Here is a 14,833-nt window from a genome sequence, read left to right as displayed (position 1 = left end):
TCTATAATGCTGCTGTAGCGAAAAAAAAGTCCCCTTGTACGATTAATAAAGTATCTATCTATCTTATCTATCTATCTATCTATCTATCTATCTATCTATCTATCTATCTATCTATCTATCTATCTATCTATCTATCTATCTATCTATCTATCTATCTATCTATCTATCTATCTATCTATCTATCTATCTATCTATCTATCTATCTATCTGTAGTTTCTACTCTCACTTCCACAGCTTTCTCAGTTTATTATTACACTGAATGGGTTTGAACACAGCTTTGCTAGCTCAGATCGTCCCCCATCATCATCTCTCGGTCTATTCCTCTACTTCACAGCAGAGGCACATGAAATATCAAAAGGCCAAATACGTCAGAGCTCCAGAGAATGGAGTGGAGGGGATTTTCCCCCAGTGTGCAGTGCTGCACCTCCAGCTAGACTCATGACCACAGGGAGGAGGAGGGGCAGCTGGAATTCCATTTCTCAATGATGAAATTCTTTTCATCATGCCTCTTTTGCATAACAAAGGTGTATAAAATGCATTATATACGGTAAAGTGTAACTGTAAACCACCACAAGACGGCCCCTCCAGAGCAATTAACTACTTTCAGGTCGAGAAGCAAATGACGCCGCCGTTTACCTCGGAGTGGTTAAAAATATCCCCTCCCACCATCACCACCTCAATATGACAAGTGTGCATGAGTCACTAACCGCACGTTTAATGTGATTAGAGTGCTCATGTAATTTCAAAAAGGAATTTATCCAGCAGCTACAATATGTGACAACTGCAGTCTTCTATTTCCTGATGCCATTTGAATACATCCCTTTAATTTGCTATATCGTTAAAGTCTTGTGACTTGTTTCTTTTGACCCCACACAAAGTTCAGAGCACAGAGAAGAAGAAGCAGTAATATTTCATCTGAGGTCTATTATGCTGATAAAAGGGATGGGATGAAAAGAAGGGCCATTACAGCTGAGGATCCATGCCAGGTGTCACTCTAATTTAATCGAGCCACTAAAGACAAAGAGGCAGCCTGAGGGAAGCCTCTCAATAATGGGCCTGACTGCAGATGACAAGTGGCACAGTAACCTGTGATTGAAGGGACAGACAGCAAGGTTTAGGGCAGCCTTGCCCCGCACAAATGATGAGTGGATTTAGGAGTTCAGAGATACAAAATGTTTTTTTTTGTATGATTTACTTGAAAATAGAAATAAAATGATTTAGAGGAAGAGATTTGCACTTGAAAAAAAGCAAAAAGGGTAGCGAATGGAGTGTCACGGCTTCTAAACAGAGAGCAGAGGCAGTTTGTTTTCATGACAAACATTAGAGATGTGAGAGGCAGAGTATTAAAAGTGCAGGCTTCACCCAGGTTTTAATAAAGGAGATATTTCACATTCTCTGTGCCATATTGGATTTGTCTGTGGCTGGACCGACTGTGATCAATAGTTTCAGATGTTTCTCCGTCTGTCGCTGTGTATAATTACTATTTAGATCAAGGTAATCCATGATAAGGTCTGAAGGGATCAAAGAAGTCCTGAACACAACAGTCTCAACAAGCAGCAGATGAAGCTGCGAGGGTCTAAAGTTTTAGTGCTTTGGACTCGATGGGCGCTGCCGCTAAAAATATTCCAAAGGGGGAAAAGGTTGAGTGATCTTGAAAAATTACCGAGCACTGGTGTGGAATGAATGTGGACAAAGGCAGATGCATTACATAAATTATGCTTAAGCAACGCTTTCCAAGTCATTCACATACTCAGATATTCAATACAGCACTTCGGGTCCTCAAGAAGATTTGCAGGATTAGAGGTTGTAAGCCAGGCCAGCTCGATATATTGATCCCCCCTCACTGAGAGCTGCATTCAATTTCCCAACAATTAGATGCACCTGAAGGTTAATATGGTGCTTTGTTAATCTGTTGTGTTGTCTAAAACTAACTCTCTCACTGTCTTTGCCTTTTTTTTGCACTGCATATGTTGGTACCCCTCTGCCCAATTGTTTGGCTGAAAGGCTTGACTCTCTGGCAGGGCTCTGTCCAAACTGCTATCATTGAGGTCATTTAGTGCTGTGATGTTAAGGCATTAGGGGAGAGGCTTTCTCTCACAATGCTGATAGGTAAGTACTGTAAGCTCAACCCTGTATCATTCCAACACAGCATTTCTAAAGTGAATTAGGTTGGTCCCCACTGTGACCTTGTAACCACACTAACTCCTCCCATGACTGCATTTTTTTAATGGGGCTGCCCTGTTTACCCACCCAGTGGCAATTTTGCTTCCATCCCCGCTGGCTGATTTCATATTCCGAGGACGTTGCAGGACTTATGGCTGCGTGAGGAGGACATTTCCCACATGGGATCTGGGGGGATATTTCTCTGGTGCGACATACATTGGACTCGGAGAAGAAGGAATGACAGCAACATTACATGGTTGAAATGAAACCTCCATAATGTTATCCATTTTTATTCATAAGAAGCAATGGCCTTGCTGTCATTGGGTTGCGTGTGTGAATGCAGGGTGGTAAAGGGGATTTTGTAGCAATTCTCTGTTATAAATCAGGGACAACTGAGAATTATGTGGTCAACAGAAATATTAAATAATAGTGTATCTGTGGAGGTGTAGAAAGCATGGCTTGTTACAGGGCTCAGATGTTCATTTTATACTACTACAGCCACAGCCAGCCTAATGAATTCATACATCCTAATCTCCGCTCAAAGTGAGCAGCAGAGCCGGGAGGAAGGGGCCGATACTGACCAACTAGGAAGGAGGAGATTAGCGACAGAGTTCTTTACTGCCGTCTGCTATTTTTTTTTTTTTTTTTTTTTTTTTTGGAGGGGGGGGCGACTAATGGCAACTGAAAAGGCAAACAATGACTCCAAATATGGAAAAGTACATGAAGACGGCCTGGGGGAAAAAGTCCTTCAAAAGCTTTCCAGGTGAAAATGAAAGATAATAGTTAATGTTCCACATGCGTCTTTATCATTCTTGCTCTGGATGCATTATTGCCGATAAGTCAAGTACACGTAACTTTTCCATCAAAGAGACTTTTCCATCAAAGCTGATATTTTAAGCAGTCAGGGCTAATGGAGTGTAATAACAGGCTGTTTTAAACCTGCTTTTCTCTGTTCAGGCACAGTGAAAGGGTTTCACGCAGAAAGCAGAGGCTACAGTCACATAGTATTTCCATGCTGGCCATGCAATCTGAGAAATTAGGGAAAAATTAAGACTGATGGAACATTTATTATAAGAGTTTTTAATTTTTTGTTCTTAAAAGCTTCACTCTGTGGTATGGCCCCCTCATTCTGCTCCAAAATGCACCTTCATTGGTCAACCATTTTGAACTGCACACCTCATGCAGGAAGTGACAGCATTACATTTAGCATTCATGAACAACATTAACCTTCACCCACTTCAGAGTGAAAAGGTGACTGTAAGCAGTAGTCCACTCTCCCTGCCAGGTCTCAGTCATTTTCACCTTCCCCACCCTCCCCTCAACACCATCACATTGTCAGCTGTACTACAGCTGATTCTGCAAAACTGAGAAATGAGATGGGGTGTGAGGGTGGCTTTACTGTGTGTGTGTATGTCTAGCAAAATGGTAGCAATCTATAATGTGAGCATATGGCAGTGGATGTTACAGTATTAAGATCTCTTTAATCATGAATGCTATATTGGGTTCTATTTTAACAATCTAAGCACATGGTCTAAAACATACAGTGCAAGAGCATTCAGGGGGTGTCCAAATCCACTTTTGCTATTTTTAAAAAGGATAATTTGAGTGCAAAGTAATGTGCATGGTGAAAAGGGGTTGTATTTAGTCTCTCAATTAATCGTGGGTATCTTTTGGGTGTAACATGAAATAAACCAATCAGAGAGTTTCATTCCTTTGAAAGTCAGGTGCACTCACACCTCAGCAGATTGCTTTTATGATGGCAAATTTGCCAAGACGTAGGTTCTCTTCAGAGGAAACAGATCTGCTTGTGTAGAGATTGATGTACACAATAATAATCTTTCACAATGTAATCTTTTTATTTCTAATTTTTGCATATTTGTGTGCTGCTGCGTTTCCCTTTTTGTAACACAGTGTGCATGCGATATGCACCTGCCCATGTAGTCATATATTAGTAGCTCATTAATGTGCCTTTAGAATTACAGTAAAATACAGTACCACTGATTTAAGACCAGGTTTTTGTTGGTCAATTTTGCAATTGATTTCAGCTGCCTAGAGGGAGCAATCCACCCACAATGCGTCAGACCACACCTCATTTTAAGACCAACACAGCCATCCTGGGTGCTCAGCTGGGTGCAAGGACATTTGCTTTTCAAACAATGTCGGTGATAGACAAGAAAATGACAACTGCATCGTTCTGAAATGAGTTAAAGTTAACGGCCGCTGTCTTGCTGATAACTAATAATTCATGTGGAAGGCAATGACTCAAATATACAAGTGAAAATCCTGCATGAATGTACAGTACTGTATATCCTGTTTTTTTTAAATGCAGTGCACATGAGATGTCCCTTTAGGGGAAATGCCCACAATGGCATGTATGCCCTTGTGCATCAGGCTGGCAGTGAGACTGGAGCAATACAAAAATAATCTCTCTACGACTGACAGCGTAAAATGTATATAACAGATATCCTTCTCTGTCAATTTCGCTTTATCCTGTGTAACTGCTAATTGAAGCCATTAATTCAAACTCACACTGTTCTCAGAATCCTTCTATGTCACCCCCCCTCACCCCCCTCTTCCCGGTGGCGGATGGAGAGGCGGTTGTGTGTACTGCCTCAGTAATTGGAGAAACCTTCTGAAACATGCAGATGAAGCAGGGTGAGAAGGAGAGGAGTGAAAGTGGAAAAGGAAAACGGACCAGATTCCTAATTACCCGCCCCTTTTCTCCCATTCCCTTTCTCTCGCTCTGACATGGCTACAGTCATACAGTGGAGTCTCCTTCTGCTTCTCATGCTGCCCTCTGCATAATTAGGCGCAGTGTACATGGCTGAACAGGAATTGATGCTCACATAAAGACCTGACTAAGGACGGGGTTCAGAGGAAAGCTGGGGCTTTGATGGGAGGGTTAAGAGCACTGTCAGCACACACACACACACACACACTTACAGTGGGTACGGAAAGTATTCAGACCCCTTTAAATTTTTCACTCTTTGTTTCATTGCAGCCATTTGCTAAAATCAAAAAAGTTCATTTTATTTCTCATTAATGTACACTCAGCACCCCATCTTGACAGAAAAAAACAGAAATGTAGAAATTTGTGCAAATTTATTAAAAAATAAAAACTGAAATATCACATGGTCATAAGTATTCAGACCCTTTGCTGTGACACTCATATTTAACTCACATGCTGTCCATTTCTTCTGATCCTCCTTGAGATGGTTCTACTCCTTCATTGGAGTCCAGCTGTGTTTAATTAAACTGATTGGACTTGATTAGGAAAGGCACACACCTGTCTATATAAGACCTTACAGCTCACAGTGCATGTCAGAGCAAATGAGAATCATGAGGTCGAAGGAACTGTCCAAGGAGCTCAGAGACAGAATTGTGGCAAGGCACAGATCTGGCCAAGGTTACAAAATAATTTCTGCAGCACTCAAGGTTCCTAAGAGCACAGTGGCCTCCATAATCCTTAAATGGAAGAAGTTTGGGACGACCAGAACTCTTCCTAGACCTGGCCGTCCAGCCAAACTGAGCAATCGTGGGAGAAGAGCCTTGGTGAGAGAGGTAAAGAAGAACCCAAAGATCACTGTGGCTGAGCTCCAGAGGTGCAGTAGGCAGATGGGAGAAAGTTCCACAAAGTCAACTATCACTGCAGCCCTCCACCAGTCGGGGCTTTATGGCAGAGCGGCCCGATGGAAGCCTCTCCTCAGTGCAAGACATATGAAAGCCCGCATAGAGTTTGCCAAAAAACAAATGAAGGACTCCCAGACTATGAGAAATAAGATTCTCTGGTCTGATGAGACCAAGATTGAACTTTTTGGCGTTAATTCTAAGGGGTATGTGTGGAGAAAACCAGGCACTGCTCATCACCTGCCCAATACAACCCCAACAGTGAAACATGGTGGTGGCAGCATCATGCTATGGGGGTGTTTTTCAGCTGCAGGGACAGGACGACTGGTTGCAATTGAAGGAAAGATGTACAAGATGGCCAAGTACAGAGATATCCTGGAAGAAAACCTCTTCCAGAGTGCTCTGGACCTCAGACTGGGCCGAAGGTTCACCTTCCAACAAGACAATGACCCTAAGCACACAGCTAAAATAACAAAGGAGTGGCTTCGGAACAACTCTGTGACCATTCTTGACTGGCCCAGCCAGAGCCCTGACCTAAACCCAATTGAGCATCTCTGGAGAGACCTGAAAATGGCTGTCCACCAACGTTCACCATCCAACCTGACGGAACTGGAGAGGATCTGCAAGGAAGAATGGCAGAGGATCCCCAAATCCAGGTGTGAAAAGCTTGTTGCATCATTCCCAAGAAGACTCATGGCTGTACCAGCTCAAAAGGGTGCTTCTACTCAATACTGAGCAAAGGGTCTGAATACTTATGACCATGTGATATTTCAGTTTTTCTTTTTTAATAAATTTGCACAAATTTCTACATTTCTGTTTTTTTTTCTGTCAAGATGGGGTGCTGAGAAATAATGAGAAATAGAATGAACTTTTTTGATTTTAGCAAATGGCTGCAATGAAACAAAGAGTGAAAAATTTAAAGGGGTCTGAATACTTTCCGTATCCACTGTACATATGTTACAATGAATCACCAGCTGATACACAAGCTGCCTTCGGACAGACAGCTGCAATTGAAGAATGCATAATAAACATGCAAATTGTGCTTAATATGTTCTGAGAAATCACATGAATTTTTGCATTAAGACACCTTAAGGTACTAAAAGGCTATGGCATTCAGTTCATTTTCAAAGGGGAGGAAAGAATAGGTGGACCCAATAGCAAATAGACATCTGAAATTATAGAGCCAGTTTCAGTGAGGTCACATTAATTTCCTTTCAGCAGGTGAAAGCAGGATGAGATGAGGGTGTGTTCTTTTTAATATATCTAACAGTGTCCCTGATAGCACACAGCAGAGGCAAGCACATGAGGAGATATCGTCACCTATATTATTCTCTGCTCAGAAATGTATGCTATTTGCATAGACATATCATACAATCTGGATAAATATCACATTGTGTGCGACTGCTGCGAGCGTGCTTTGCTGTGTGTGTGCTTGTCTCAAGTGAACAAAGTCTACTCACATCTATTCTAGGCATATACTGTATGAATGACTGAATACTGGATGTAGGATTTATTTTGCCATACCCAGCATGTAGCATGTGTTGCTAAAACTCAGTGAGTCAGGAGGAGGTGCAATTTTACTCTTGGTCGTTCTTAAAAGTCTAGATGCCAAATTGAATGGAATACAATAAAGAGGACAGATAATACGTAAAATGACCCAAAACACACCTCGGAGCTTTGCAAAAACTAGTTGAAGACCAAAGAAAAGTGCTGACTGTCATGGACTTTCCTCCACAGTCACCTGACCCCAACCCCATTAAACATTTAAAGGGACACTTGATTCTTGACATCACAAGAAAATCTTTATGCAAAACCTGTTTCTGGTCCTAATATGTGAAAATGTTGCCAACTGGTTGAATCCATGCCAGCTCAAACATATCTGAATCAGAATCACTTTATTGGCCATGTATGCTGATACATACAATTTGACTCCGGTTTTAGCTTCGATCTCAGCGTCCAAAAAACCCCCAAAACAGACAGACATAAATAGACATATAAAACATAAATAAACATATTTACAGTGTAGGAATGAATAAATATATACATATATACGGTACACCATCATTACAGCAAGCAGGGACCATACCTATGATATTCTGAAATGTAGGTATTTTCCAGATATATAATTTTTCACGTAAGGAAAGAACGTAAGCAGCCTGTGTAGGATTAGTAGTGGTGAGGTTGCAAATTACAACGAACTGAATACTTTTCACTTCACCCTGCCCTATAACCTTCCCCTTTCAAGTATGTAAGGGAATCTATGGTGGCCGTGAAACAGGCCTTCCCACACTGTCATGTATGGAAACAGGGCACTAGAGGTACATGGATGGTGCACTGAAAAATGTCCACACACTGAGTATAAGACGATGTAAACTTTTCACCCTTGACGGTCGGCACCATGGCTACATAGCAGAAAGAGAGGGACCGACGGCCCATTTTTAACCTGCGGTGTCTGAGGAAGCTGCAGCTGTTGCAGAATGTCACCTTACGTTGATGCAAGTTGTACAGGTTCGCACAAAAGAGTTATATTTGACTATGTACCACTTTACTACTGTTGGATAGAGGCCATCAGACTGTTTACTGTATGTAAAACAGAGGGCAAAAAAAACTTTTATTTCTAGGTAAAATAACTGAGTACAGCCAGCAGATATGTTGGCAAGTGAGAAATTAAAATGTTACATCCTTTCTGGTAAGTGCAGAACAAGTTACTGTTTCAAACATGTAAGTGTACTGAATGTAAGTGTACTAACTGAAGTATGCGATTTAGTTTCATGTGATTATAAACTAATGAAAGACATAACTATGAATATTATATTCCATATATACAGTATTAAGCTAGTATAATTTGTAATGAAAAATGATATATTAACTTTGAAACAAGTGCAAAATCGAAGTATTTTTGTTCGTGTCCGCCGACTTCTGGATATTGCATTGGGTTGTTTTTGTTTTGCTTTTTTGCTTTCTCTACTGACTCCCGTTCTATTTTTATCTTAATGTCTATTTTGGTGTCTCTTATGTTGCAGATGTTTGACAGCCATATTCCAGTTTATTTTTTCACCATGCAATTTCATCTTGAACAAACACACACACACACACACACACACACACACACACACACACACACACACACACACACACACACACACACACACACACACATCTTTGCAAAAGCTAATTCCCACTGAAATGAGGAGAGCAAAAGCTCTGTGGAGCATTCTTCCCATGGTTAAGCCACCTACCGCAGCTAAATGAGGCTCAGCACCAGCACTCTTGCAGTGCGCCTGGCTGCTCTTATCACCCCACCACGAGGCCGTAGAGGGGTAATAGGATTGTGACTCACACAGAAAGTGCCATGCTCACCAAGCAGGCAAGGGCTGAGGCACAAGTGTGAAAGGCCTCTGCGGCTGTCCAGCATCGTAAAAGCAGAGAGGAGCAGGAGGGGAGGATGTGTTCTCCTCGCTCCATAAATAACTGTGCTAAATTGCAGGCTTTGGAGGGTCAGTGGGACACTGGTCTGCCAGTGTATATCTGAAGGCCTGGATATAACCTGTAATCCTGCAGCCCAGAAAACGAACAGCACAGCAGTTAAGGCAAAATGTATTTTCTGTAAAATGGAAGCCTGGGCATTTATGAGCTTGGGGAAACAGAGACAGAGCAAGAACGAGTGAGGGAGAGTTGAGGCAGGGTGGGGGGGATTTTATGGTGTGTAGTCAGTGTCTGAGCGGTAGACTCCTTCCTTGGCTGGCTGTGTCCCAGCAGCAGCACAGCATTCACTTTGTACTCGGAGGAGGAAGATGAAAGCAGCACTGGGTCAAATAGGAATGGAAGGGGAGGGAGAGGAAAGGCAGATGAGGAGGGGGCTTTATTTGACAGACAGTCAGATCCCTTTGGTTTCAGACGCCGGCTGGGTGTGACGGTTACCATTCAACAAGAAACTCTAGGGGTTAGAAAAGCATTCAGAGATTAAATACTGACTTTAAAACTTTAAACTGATTCTCTGTGATGATTTGAAATCAGAATCCTGGGGCACCAAAGTGATGCGATGTTTTCCCATTCGCTTCTCTACGGTGCGTGCAGTGCTGCAGGGAAAAAAAACATTCCACCTGTCTGCAGTAAAAGCGAGTGGGTGTGGATTTTAGTTACATCAGCACCACGGCGCTCGTGGGAAGGGCGGAAAAAGGCACTGCAGGTGGTGGAAGACTGAGATGGCCATGGTGGTTGTTTTGTTTTGGATTTGAGAAGTGCCAGAGGGCACAATGGAGGGCTATAGTAAAGATTTAAGGTTATTATTGAGAGGCAGGCATGGGCTTGACATCTGTATCAGATGGGTAAGATAGGACACCTCCCCTCCAGGACTGATTACACAGAGTTACACACTAGGTACACAGAACTATCACTGCAAAAAACATTCGTCCACAATCGCTTTGCTGTACAAGCATGATTGGACTAGAATGACTGTAAATGATTGGTAATTTAACATGCATATAAAAACTAGCACGTAATGGCATAATCTTGGGCACACACAGAGGTGCATTTTTGATGGTATATTTATGTTACAGAGTATCCTCTCATCTACATGCCATTTTGCACCAGAAGCTGTTGCATTGCCTGTCTTATTTAGTTTGATTGATGGCCCCATTCACTGCAACACACTCCCAGCAGAACACTTTAATTTCTTCCGCACACACGCCAGATGATGGCAAGTTGATAAGAAAGCTCAAATCAATATCTAGATATTTCTACCCTCACGGAGCACTTTTAGTTTTAGACACATCTCTGTCACAGACTGACTGAATAAACAGGATGTTGAGAAAGAGAGTTAGGTGTTCATCATTGTGGAGCCACAGTGCAGAGAGGAGTCCACACCTTCTCCTTCTGCTCTGGTGTGAAGCGTCCTCGGAGTTTTGTCTCCAAAACCAAATATTTTTGTGAGTTTAGATATTCTCATTCATTACAAGCATTTTCAACACCTTAAAATTTGGCAATCAAGCACTTTAAGGCATGTGTATCACTTAAAAGTGACTAAATATAACACCAAGTAGCACTTCTTAGAGATCACCCAGACTTGCAGGTATCTTTGCTTCATTCCTACACATAGACACATAGATTGAGCAGACTGGAGGCCTGCGGGTAGTACAGGCTAAAGGTCGACCGTTATGAGCCTGGCTGATTATTGGATCCAACATTCGTTGCAATTATGAGAATCTGTACTTGGTCTGATCTGATTGCAAACAAAAGAAATAATGCTCTCTTTTGGCTCTGACACAACTGCCTCTCTCTAAACAGTTCCTGCTGGGAGTCTGGCTCAGTGTCTCATTGGTTATACATCACAAGTCAATGGCCGATCAACACTAAATTCTGCATATGTGGGAGAGATGAGTTGAAGAGACATGCAAAGAGACGCGTCGCTGTAGCTATAAATGTTCACAATCATTATGATGTACTGTATTTCGGTAATGACAATACCCAGTTTTAATTTTTCTGTTTTCCAATGTTGCTCCATTGAAAACGCCTCAACCAACAGCCTTAATAAATGTTTAGTCCCATTTCCCCCCAGACTTCCCCATAAAAAAAAGCTCAGAAAATGTTCCGTACATTTGATAAATGACCCAGGTAATCCTCATTCTAGTCCCCCCTGATATAAAAATTATGCTTTTGTCTCATTCTGTTGCACCCAGCTGTAATAATGCTCATCACCACCCCTTGAGACCATAGAGCAGAAAAATGCCCACTAGTACCTGACTGATACTCTGACAGCACTAACAGGCAAAAATAAGTTAATGTCACATTTGATTTGGCAAAAGTACATCTTGTTAACTACACAACCGCTGTATAAGCATGCAGCAACCTGGTAATGATAAAAGTGTTTGGACTGACAGGTTTCTTATTAGTTCCTTCACAAAGCATTATGAAAATGCAGAAATCAACCCCCAATAGCGCATTTCACACAAAAGCATTTGAGAGTGCTTTACATCCTAATGAAAGGGTGTACTTAGACTGTATGCATACTGTGCATATGTGTACACAAAGCACTACTTTAAGAGAGCCGTTAACTAAATAAATACCGGACATTCATACAATTTTCAAACATTTGTATCATTTTTACTGCAAATATATACCTGCTCAAGATATAATTTTTTGGTCTACTTAATTAATAATGATGTTTATCTTTATCTTGAATGCATTTGAATATTGTCATGAAATGTTTTCTTAAATTTAAAAAAAGATACGCATTCAACAACTATACTAATTGCAGTTATTACTACATTTTAAATAATTTAAAAACAATCATTATCTCTAAAAGTTAAAATTTGAAATTATGGACTCATTCATGGCAAAACAAGATTGTCAGCCAATGTCACGAGTGTCACCAAGGACACGGCTTCTTTTTTCCCTGTGTTTGCAGTTCTCTAATTTATTTCTTGTCAGGCTTGATGAGATAAAGTGACGAGTGGCAAGAGAGGGTTGTCAGGAGAAGACAGCACGCCTTTCTTCTTGGTGCTTTTTGGTGGCTATCAGGGGTTCTGATCTGGCTAAGAGCATGTCTGTCACACGGAGAGGGTCAGTAGCCCCCACACTGCAACAAAACTTGTTTGTGTTCTGTGACTGACACCGAGTCACCACACATATAGCTGCTGCTGAGTGCATAAATGTCTTAATGGGAAAAAGGATTTGTGAATTTTTGATGGAAAAAAATAAATACCACACTTAACGCTCACTGTTATCTACTAACACACATTTCTGGGTGAGAGGTCCTGCAGTACAGTGCTAGCAAGCAGACAGCATTGTTTTTACATGTCACATCAATAATCTGCACTGCTTCTGGTGGAATTTATAGATTCACACAATAACAAATAATCCTACAAAAGGAAAATATGTCATCTGCGCATGTCCATGCAATATTTTAAATTCAAATGATAAATAAGCTGTCACGTGGTAGCCACTTTCACATTCAAAATTCAAATGTACCATCCGGTTTTACTGTATAAAATTTCCATTTGTAATTTCTGTGTTTTCTGTTTTGCACTCCCTGCATTTGTTAATGGTCACTTGACAACCTCAGGTATCTTTTTTGTCATCAAAGGATTCAGCTTTCGTTGCACAAAGATTTTCTCTCCTCTAATATCATGTTTGGGTATTTTTTTCTCTTTTCATTTATGTCTTCCAGCTTGTCACATGAAAGGCCATTCTCTCTTCCTTCTTCTGAATTTTCTGCTGTCTAATGTCTGAATGATCCATTGGTCTGATCCAAGGGGCAACAGTCGGTCTTTGATATCCTTTGTACGATGTGATATTTTAACTTGAAAGTGAGGTTTCTCTCGATACACTGCAGCTTACATTGATTCTTCTTTTCTCTTCTGGTCTGCCACTCTACTTCTCTCATGTGTAAGAAGTAGACATACTGTACTTTGTTGCTGGGTGAGCTTCTGCTTCAAATCACACAATCCTGTTAAGAATTGGCACAGCTACGTCCATTTGATGCCAGTCAAAATATTACAGTCTGTTCACCGATATAATGAGCAATGGGCATAATGCCGTCCATAATGAGACTTGTTTATACGTCTTCCTGGTGCAGTATGTATTGGAACAGTGCCACATTGATTAAGCACCCAAATCTGTTTACCTTGTTTTACAGTTTTGAAATGTGCGTGTCTGTTCATGGTTGCTCTTGTTTGAATGTCAGCAGCACGACGCGGATGCTGTTGTGACAAAGTGAGGTGCTTTACTAATATGAGCCAACTGTCTGATCAGGATTCAGCAGGTGTTCTGCATGGAGGAGACTGACGTTTGCTTGGGGCCATCCATCAGAGCTAAATGGCAGATGGTCCTCTCTGTGGCCAGGCAGGAAGTGCACTAACACAATTGCTGCAGAAACACGGGGAGCACTCTACCTGCTGATAATCCACTTACGCACAGACAAAGCTTCTTTAATCTGCCTACTCCTTCCCCGCACACCCCCCCTCGCCACACGACAAGGCCAGGCTCCACGCTGGAGGATCACCATTGATCCACTGCACGTATGTACCCTGGCTGAGCACTGACAGGCCATGTTATAATGAATCCCTAATCACTCTGTGACAGGAAAATCACGGACAATGAAGACAAAGAGTTGAAAATCTGTGTTTCCAATACATGGGCTCTACGTGGGCATCCAGGGAGATTAAGACCTGCTCAGGTAGACCAAATGACTTGATTTCATTTTCAGGAAATCTCACATTATAACGGCTTATTTCAGTCTTTTCAAACCAAATTTTGGCCACACGACTTTTGGACACATGATTGAGTGAGGACTTGGACGCTTCTCTGAGCGAAGCTGCTGGCTAGCGTCTAACAGATTTTTTGATAGTTTGCATGTGAGGCATTAAGGCAACATCTGTAAATTGTAGCTACAGAAGATGACCTAGATTACACTCTCCTCCTCTAAACTGCATGAGTCTCTACTTTCACATCGGCCACACGCTGCACCACCAGGAGGAAATTCCCAATTTGTGGGAAACACTGGATATAATCTGAAAATTGCGGTTGTATTTTTGGTTGCTCTTTAGTCAATTAAGTGAAAATTCTATCCAAGCATCTGGCTCAGCTGATGGAAGAACTATTGATGGTGACACATTACGTAACTACTGACCTAAAAGAAATGCTTAAAAAGAGTATGAGCAAAGGTAGGATGCAAATACGATACATAACTGAACTATTACACAAATAATTAATTTTCCACCTGCTCTATATACAGAGTAGACCCTAGTACCTTTGCCTATTATCACAAGGACTGTGTAATGAACTGGGAAGCTGGAGGTGTATGCCACTTGAACAATGCTTGTGCTCTTGCGGCACGAGCATACAAATTGAAAAACATGATTATGTCCTCAAACTCTAAGATCCATGTAAAGCATAAGCATTCTGAAAATAACTCAAGGAACCTTAGTACAATACATCTTCATACACACAAAGTTTAAAATATACATAACTACACTGTACGTGCATTAGTACTTGAAATTTGATAATGTAACATTATTTTATTGAAAGTTAACTGTAGGTTTAT

Source organism: Embiotoca jacksoni, unplaced genomic scaffold (assembly GCF_022577435.1).
Source record: "Embiotoca jacksoni isolate LCO1_2020_lvr unplaced genomic scaffold, fEmbJac1.0.p SCAF_12, whole genome shotgun sequence".
Taxonomy (NCBI): domain Eukaryota; kingdom Metazoa; phylum Chordata; class Actinopteri; family Embiotocidae; genus Embiotoca; species Embiotoca jacksoni.
Note: the sequence above shows the minus strand (reverse complement) of the source record.